Raw genomic sequence first — 9510 nt, 5'->3', positions numbered from 1 at the left:
GCTGACTTTCTTTGCAGCAGTAAAGTTGTGTGATTTAGTGTACATTGAATAACATGCATGTATTCATCATTTGTTAATCCAATGCTATGCAAGAAGCTATGAAATGTATCCTTTTGATCATAATTGACATCATTTATTGTGTCAAATATTAGCTTTGCATTTGTTTTCGTATTAGCGCTATCAAATTCAAGAGGTTCAAGTATTTTCGTTGTTTTCATTGGAGGTATCAGAAAATTAAATCTGCAATTGGAATTTGTATGTTTCCTACAGGTTCTTGTGTGACAATGATGTTGGATGGTTCTAAGGTATTTTGGTAGAACCGATGAATCAATTGACAAGTATTTACTAACAAAATTTTCAATATCAATGTTTGTGTCTTTACCATAGATCGGTGCAAATTTTATCCATAATAAGCCATGTTCATGCACACTTCCTATATTTTGGAATTCTGTGATGTAGAAGTAGTCACCAATTTCGCCATAATACTTGTAATCGTGAGCTATTAATTGATGCAAAGCATCCATCCTAGATCTATAGTAACGTGCACAAGTTACAGGATGATTTCTTATTAATGAGTGTGGTTCATTTTCTTCTAATTCGTTTTTGTTTGGTCTTGTAGTGCTTTGCCTTATATGTTTTAATGCATTCATCAAAGGTTCCCAAAGATGCTCTGTGCTACTAAAGAACATGAAGAAAGTAGGTGGACCTAGTTGTCGAATCATTGCATATAGATTTTTACATATTTGTTGATGGTATTTTGGTGAAACGCGATTTGTTTTTAAGTCCATATAACCAATGTGAGATTTCAAAATGAAATCCAAATTCGGTTTGGATTTGACATCTTTTGCAAGTAGTTTTCTTCCTTTCAGCTAACCTTTTCTAATTCTAATCCACATAACATTCAATACTTGGTTTATGATAATGTGAATTGCTTTATAAAATAGGTTAGTTGTATGGTAAGCAAAGTCATGATTTTTATGCAGGACTTCCCATTGACATATTTTTTTATATGTAAAGTTTTTCGAGAGATCACTTGGGTGTTTGTTTCCATAAAACAATGATGGAAGAATCATTTCTTCTAAGTATTTATCTTGGAAAATTCATAATGGCACATAGCCTGCAGCAGGTGCAATATTAATTTTCCTATTTACAAGGCCATGGATAGTATGTGGATCAGTGAAACCATGAACCAAATGTTTTTGTGATCGGTTCATCAATATCCTGATTATCATTTTCATTATTTTCAATCTGAGTTGTACTGTCATATGCTCCCTGGTTTTCTATGAACACTTGTTTCCAATTGTCGTCTATCTCGACATTTTCTAACTTGTGAAGCGTTGTTTTGCATAATTGTTTTAATGCTTTCATGACTATGTGAACTTGAACACGACCAAATGCATAGGCACTTTTGAATTTTAAATGCTTGTTTAGCACAACTGCCATTGTGTTAGTGTCTTTTATGTTTTGAGGCAACACATATTGAATTTTACATATGTTAGAAATTGATGACTCCTCCAGTTAAACCTAGCTGTGGTTTTTTATGTCGATGGATCATTTCGTTTATTTGCAAAAAGGGCAATCGTAATGCCACTAGTCTTTCTTCTAGTTCAGTAAGTTGACTAAGTGTTCTAGTGCCTTTATTTATTCTTATTTTTGCAGGAACTACGTATTTAGGGATTGTGTCATTTGAAAATGCTTCTTTGCAAAGCCTATAAATGAAGGAACTTCTATTTTCGACATTTTCAAAACTAGGTTTTTCAAGTTCATGGAAACAAGCTAGTGGTTTGCTAATGTTTTTTGCATGTGTTTTTTGGTTCACTTGTTTCATCGGAAAAACTTCTCTTCTAAAGAAAGTTCTTTGACATATTGAACAATGAAAGATAGGTGTATCATTTATCTGTGCTCGATATTTTTGTTCAGACATTGATAATTCCCTTGAGTTGTTCCCTAATCTTTTTCTTGATCTTGACTGACACAAATCTTCTAGTACCACTTATTGTTTCATTATTGTTGTATTATATGCAAGCTGTATTTTATGTGTTTTCGAGTTTCTTCCAATAACATCTTTAAGCAGATGCAAAAGACAAGTTTTTTTTGTTTTGTTTTAGGAAGAGCATGGTTTGAATTTGCCTGCATTTAGTTGATCTATTGCTTCAAGCTTGTTCGCAACACTATTTTTCAAGCACTGCATAGATTCAAAGATGACAGTATCCTCAGTGTCAATGTCAATTGGAACATGAGATGTTTTTGTGCACTGATGCTCTAAATATTCTAGCATTATGTGTTGTTTCATTGCTTTTGTGTTATAGGCAGGTTTGATTTTCTGTGTTTTCAACTTCCTTCGAATAATGTCTTTAACAAGACACAAAGATAGACTTTTGTTGTACTTGTTTAAGCTATAAGATGCTTTGAATTGGGTTGCACCAAGATCAACTATTGCTTCAGATGCTTTGAATTCTGTTGCACCAAGTTCACCTATTATTTGACTTTCAATTTTTCCTATTTGTTGTAAAGGTTCATAGTAGACATTGACTGTACTTGTTTCAAATTGCAATATGTTCAAAGTTCTAAGTATTGTTTTTGAATTACATATTTTCCTGAACATGGACATTGTAACCGCAGACCAAATGACGAAATGTATGTTTAGAATTTTGCTTAACAAAGCAAAGACAAATATATCACCTTCAATATTTCCTTTGTTATAGGGCAATGCTAATTGTTTTATGTATTCCTGCCAAGCAGTTATTTTTTTATACTTTTCTATACAACTAAAGTGTATATGCTCTGCTATGCATCTAATTGCAATTGGGTCATTTTAAACAACTGCATTGCAAAATGTTTTTGCAATGATAAGTCGAAGGCATGACACACTATATTCATTATCTAGAAGATAATAAATTGTTTCAAATGCACTCTCACCATATATGCTATTGAACATGGGCACTCTACCGACGCTGGTCATGGCCCGAAATGTTTGATGTTCAAAGATGCATAAGTTAATTTGTTCATGCACAGTGTTGGCTTGTTGCGAGAAGGAAAAATCCATGACATGGTCTTTTTTGCAAAGCAATGGCTCAAAGTGGCCATTTTAGGATCTTCGTCATGAAATAGTATGTCATAAGTATTTGTTGCAATTGTTGAATTAAAGTGCAAATACATTTTCAATTTTGTTTTGGACCAAATTCTAATTGGAATTTTCAACCAATTTGATAACCAATATATAGAAAATTGTCTCCCCATAGTCCTCGAGATTCTAGAGGTATATCAATTGAAGTTGATCTAGACATTTTTGCTAAATACAAATCACGATCACTGATGTTGCATTTTTGTTAATGATTCTTCGTGGAGTTCATGTTGTTAAGACATAATTGCTTCCTTATCATTTTTTGCTAAACATTTTCTAAAATACTTCACTGCTCCTTTTCTTAATTCTATCGATGTATATGTATAACGTAGTGTATGTACAATGTACAATGTATATTTTGTACCTGTTAAAATGCAAGTGTCAATGTCTTCTAACTTGTTCCAGCAAATCTTCAGCAAGTGTCTATTGATTTGTTCTAGTAAGAATACATGCAAAAACAAAGCAATAGATTTATTAATATACAAATCTAAGAATAAGAATCATACTTATTAAAAAAATGATGTTATTGCCATTTTTTTTTGCATATAAATTTGTATTAGAAATAGTTATTTAACACGTCTTAATATACCACAACCAAAAATAGGACAAAATCCTAGAAAATTAAACTAAATTTTGGAGGAGTGAAAATATATACTGTCTGCAGGAGCAGACTGAATTTTGGAAGGGTGAGCCAAATTAACGCTAGGTTACTGTAAAAAATCCAATTGATTTTGAAGGCTACTGATTCATTATCCATAGAAACAACTGGCCAAGTTATTTTAGAATTTCCATAGTGGAGGATAGTTGATCCCGTAAGAGCCATAACAATGGAAGGCTTCATGCGAAGAGGCCCTAAGATCCCAGTCATTAACAACTCCCGTGACTAACCATTAACACTTTCATACTTTACCATATATGCCACACTAGTGAGGTAGGACAACCAATACTTGCTATTATAATCATCTTAAAGAGAGCCACCATTCCTTCCGCTGATCGAATCCACGAGGTGATCGTTCAAGTGCCCAGGTGATGTCCGATGGTAAAATCATTTGTCATGACAGAAATTGCTATGGGGTTGGATGGAATAAGATGTGGTCATTAAGTTAATGTGGAAATACTTGGAAATGGATATTGTAAGGAGAATATTGAAGAAACAAACAACATCCCTGGTTTGTCTAATTGTTGTTGGATTGGAGGGAATGGACATGAAAAGGAAATGCATCAAACTTCATATTTTGATCTAGAAAACTTAGATTTTGATACGACCCCTGATGGGCCTATTGCATTTGTAAGTACTTAAATATAAATTGCTTGACATCCTCATCTGCAATATCCAGTTCATTTTTCCCTCTGATTTTTATTTTTGAACCTTGATTATTCTGTAGTATTCACAATTCCTTTCTTTTCATGAGTTTATTGAGCATATGAAAGCAACATGCTAATAATAAAAATGGTCTAATATGAAGCTAATCCAGGTCCTGCAAGTGAGTACATCTACATAAGACAAAGCATGACGAGAGTTACATAAGAGTTCCTAATTTGGGGGGACGGGTGTTTTACATTTGTATGGACGTGCAAAATATGAGGTACTGTCCAAATAATTGATTTGCACTAAAAGATAACTCGACACAAAAAGAAAGATTAACATAGTTTTATATGTACGTAGAGGATGGACACTAAATAAGGGGCTTATGACAGATTTTGTGTGACAAATATTCATGGTTATTGGGACTTAGTCTAGTAAGCATGTATGAACACGTTGTCTAAATTCATCACTTACCCACTTTAAGGTGTTTTACTGGAGAATTGGTCAACTTTGATAATTATTCTCACAATTTTGTACTGTGTACAGAGTAACACAAATGAATGCTAAACATAAGTGCAGTGCCAACAATTGACTCTTTACTTGCCCAATACTTCTTTGCTTGAGTGTGAGTCATTTTCAATTTTGATAGGTCTCAACTACACCACGGGTCCTCTTCGGGATGGGGCTTGCTAGATGACTATAAAGAATCCAATTCGAAGACTCTTAATGTACTATTGTACAACGTAAGACCAAGAATCGAATTTACATTTTCTGTTATGGTAATTAGTCTTGTAGGAGCCTTGGTTTAGCACTAGTATCAAGTTATAATAGGTCTAGTGGACAAATTAGGAAAAAGGAGTCAGCATAAGGATATTATCTAGTTCTAAGTACTATAATCTATTCCTACTGAAGGACTGAAGCTCTTAAAAATCCCTATTGCTTCCCTCATCCCGTAGGCCTGATACTAATATTACAATGTGTCTCCATAACAGTAGAATAATGGTATACTACTATCTAAAGGGTGAAGATATAGATAAGTAGGGTAACTGGCTACTCCTTGTAATTATTCATTATTTCTTGCACACTTAAGCACTCCATTCTTTTGTAAGATTTCATTGGAGACCCTAGTTCCACTTTGATGTCCAACCTGAGGACTAAACATATGCCTTGTTCTCATCTCAATCATCAGCGAGTGTTTCATAACCCTGTTGAGATAGCTGAGTCTTAAATTCCACTGAAACTTTGTAAACCTCCTTTCCCTCTCTCCAAGGTTCCGTCCATAATCTAAATTTTCCTGATTGGGCATCTTACATGCTAAAGAGTTACCTAACATAGAGAAGAATAACACAAGAGCTGATCTTTCCAAAAAGACGATCCAGTAGAATATTTCTTTGTGAGAGTTATTATCCATTTTTGCAAATGAAAAGAGTTCACTGTATTTCTTGATGATATCTTGACAGAGACGTTTAGTAGATATGGTCCTCAGAATCAGAATGGTTTTGGCAACAAGGGCTCTCCTAAATAGATGAATGTGCATTAAACCTCATTCTGTGCATTAAAATTTGCAACACCGCCCCGGGCAACATAGTGGAAACACGGGAGGAAATGCCTCGGATGAAGAAAATGCCTCAGATATCCCAATTTTTTACCTACTTAGCTAGATTTTAAACTTCAAATTTTCAATATGATATTTCTACTTTACCATTTTAGTCTATTGCAGCATGCTTATCGAAGACGAAAGAAACTGTAAATATAGAAAATCTCATCCTATTCCTCAACAGCATATCCATTAGACTTGCCAGCCCTTGACAAAGAGCAAAGCCCAAGGTGGGCAATGAGCAGATTGCAGAATCATCTGAAAGCTCTTTGCGCGGTCTGCTTCTGAGTTGGTAAATAAATACCCTGCTTTTCATTTATTACACTCTGTTCCAAACTGTCGTGGGATGTTGATTCTGCTCTAGTATTGGGGACTGGCCATTAAGAGTTTGCTGAGCTCAACCCAAGGTCCAAGGTCCATAGGTTTGCTGGTGAGGAGAGTGATGTTATTATTATGAGTTTGAGAAGATAGGAATTTAGTTATCAGTGATGTTATTATTATGAGTTTGAGAAGATAGGAATTTAGTTATCATGGCATTAGAAGGTAATGGAAATTGTGTGTTTGATGATCTCACAAACTACAACCAGGTTTCTACTAATTCAGCCCCGAATTATCAAACATCTTCTGCGAGTTGCTATTCTGCCATTGTGGGCTGTGTTGTGAACATGAACCACCATTCATCTGTTCAAGCAACAACACAGTGCTCGTTTCGACCTGTTAACTCTTCTTATAACTTAGATGAACTCCTGCCATTTTCAGTCCAAGTCCTGGACAATGTGAACAGAAGAAACGCAGCAGGATTGTCCAGCACTCCTTCGATTGATTTATGCATCAAAAGTTTTTAAGAAGTTTCGCACACCTTAAGGGGTAAAGCTAAAGTATACTATCCTATATTCCCTGCAGCAGAATTTGATTACAGAGGAATAAGGTGCATGCTCAAGGGTGCTGGATTGTTGAACTCTTTCCATGCAGAGGCAGTCTCTGACATAGCATATGTGCAGAACAACCTACCCGCTTCAACATTGCAGAAGAAAACCCCTTGAGATATGGCGTGGAAAAGAAGCTCAGAATAAAACATTTGGGGACCTTTGGAATTCCACAATGCACATAATATGGATGAGAAACAAACAAGTTTCAATAGGTATGGGGAAAATTTTATGTGAAACAGATTGAAAGAATGTGTTATAATATCTTTTTAAAAGAATAAAAGAATAAATATACAGGTCGGGACGCATCTACAGGCATAGTGGATGCACCACCGTCTTCTTCTTCCTACGCCCGTAGGATTAGGATTACAAAAATGATTATACCAAAGGACGGCAGGCTTTGGTAGCCGGATCCCACATAGCCGGCAGCAGATATGCCCGTCCATTAACTCCGCGGGCATTGTAGCTCGCCCCACTTGTTTTATCCATCAGAAGCTCCCCGGGGAAGCCCGGGTAAGCCCCCTTTCCATATATTCCGGAGCAGGCGGAGACGGCCTCTAAAGGTGCAGCGGCATCCCCTTGGAAGTAGCCGGTGTTGAATGGATTAGTGGCTGCTCCTGCCAGAACAGCGGCAATGTTGATGATCATGCCATCGATGCCCACGTCTCCGTTTGGTGCCACCAGGGGAGGAGTCTGGGGTCCATACATGGGCTGATGAAACGGCCACGCGCACTGTCCAGGGCACTGACTCGCAGAATTCCCAACCCACGCGTATGGAATTAGCTGCTCATGCTTCTCCTCCTTCCCCTGCATCATTCGGCTTCCTGTACTTGATAATACATTGAGATTGAGATTGGCATGGAATCCGCAGGAGCTCATGCAGAAACCCTCCACGGTGACATCCTCGGAGGTGAGCACCAAGTACACAGCATTGGCATTTCCGGGTGATTTCCTCGGTGGCAGAGCACCCGACTTGAGGGCAGCTTCAACCAGAGTAGCAATGTCAGTCCTCTTGAGTGACTTGCCGAGGGAGTATTGTTGGTCCACCTTCTGTTTTCCAAGCATTACAACACTGGATGTGGATGTGGATGGGGCGGCCTTGTTGTTAGAGTGGGTGCCCTCGTACTTGTGCGTGGTCTTCCACCAAGTGGAGGCGGAGGGCTGATTTGCTGTTCCCTCTGACGTCTTTGCCCCAAGAGATTGTACAAAATCCCCCACAATGGAGCGTTGAACAGGGGTGAACTGCCCATACCAAATCAAATGGAGAGGGATCACCCCACTGGCAGAGAGCAGAGGACCATCATGGTAAGTCAAAACAACAGATGCCTCTTCCACCAAAGCAGCAAGTTTCCTGGACTGTCCACCAGCAGCAGCAGATGCCCACAATACCGCCATACAAAACACGCCCATCTGCAGGATCACAGTGAGTCGAAGCCGCGAACCACAAGCAGCCATTTGAATTTTGAAGGCAAGCTGGTAAAACACCTTGCAACCTTCACGATCACTATGGATCGATCAGAAGAGATCCAAAGGAATCGAACTCGCTTATAACAACAATCAAGAAAGAATGAAGCTACAAAAACTGGTAGTGGGATAGAGCAGGGAAGAAAAGATGGTTGTGAGATTGAAGAGCATTGTTGAGGGATGAGGCTTAAGTAGGGGGAGTTGTGGAGGACGCGGTTACGCAGAAGGAGGTGGGGACAGCAATGGACAGAGGGGTGCCATGCTGGCCGGCATTACAGAAATAATTAATATTCACCGCGTAGGTAAAGTAGTTCCAAATGCCAAATCCTCCGTTAGAAAAAGTGATGTGGTGCGTGCAGGTGAGGTGAGTGGATGGAGATATTCCTAATTTCCTACTTCCTTCCCAATCTCCTCTTCCTCATGGATGCGCGTGCGTCTCCACTATCCTTCAGTGGAGACAACTATCCCGCCGTGTCTCTTGTGGTCGTGGGTTACCTACAGCTGGAGGCGCGGGGGCTAAGTTTAACTGACGCTAAATAAAAGATATAGCATCCTATTACTCAACATAAATATATTGTTATAAGGCTAGGCGGTTGAGATATGTTATCCATGTCCTTATCTTTTATAAAATTAATCAATGTTTACGGCTTCTATTTAATTTAATGACACTTTAATCCACTTTTGTCACTTCTTTAAACAGTTTGCCATGTGCGCTTGTGCTAAATCATTTCTTAAGCTCTTTTCTTGGTTAAGCTTACTTTTTAGCTTTGAGAAAAATTGAATCCAAGTCCAAGGAAATACTTGGGAAAATGTCAATAAAATATAGACTTCACCAATAATTTTATAGGTTTTGCACATGCAGACAAATTTTAATTTTATTAATTAGTCTCGTTCTAAAAATCAAGAAACTTAGTCCAAGTTCAAAAGCAGCGTAAAGGGAGCATATATTCTAGCATTCCTAAAAGTCATGAATCACGTAGAAAATCTATATAGTTAGCACACTATATTCATTGTTTGATCCAAATCAAATGTATTCTCAACTTGAAGAATTTTCCATGATCGTCAATGTAATGTTCTACTAAACAAAATACAC

General features: G+C 37.5%; 1 pseudogene; it reads right to left on the bottom strand.

The window, feature by feature from the left end:
• Positions 1-7180: 7180 nt before the first annotated feature.
• On the bottom strand, positions 7181-8581 carry LOC149227533 (protein EXORDIUM-like 2 pseudogene; annotated as a pseudogene).
• Positions 8582-9510: the final 929 nt, after the last annotated feature.

The sequence above is a fragment of the Pinus tabuliformis genome, chromosome J, assembly GCF_031772625.1.
Source record: "Pinus tabuliformis cultivar Carrire ecotype Pingquan chromosome J, CPIR1, whole genome shotgun sequence".
In the NCBI taxonomy this organism is placed as follows: domain Eukaryota; kingdom Viridiplantae; phylum Streptophyta; class Pinopsida; order Pinales; family Pinaceae; genus Pinus; species Pinus tabuliformis.
The sequence above is the reverse complement of the archived record's forward strand: the minus strand, read 5'-3'. Positions and strand labels throughout refer to the sequence as shown.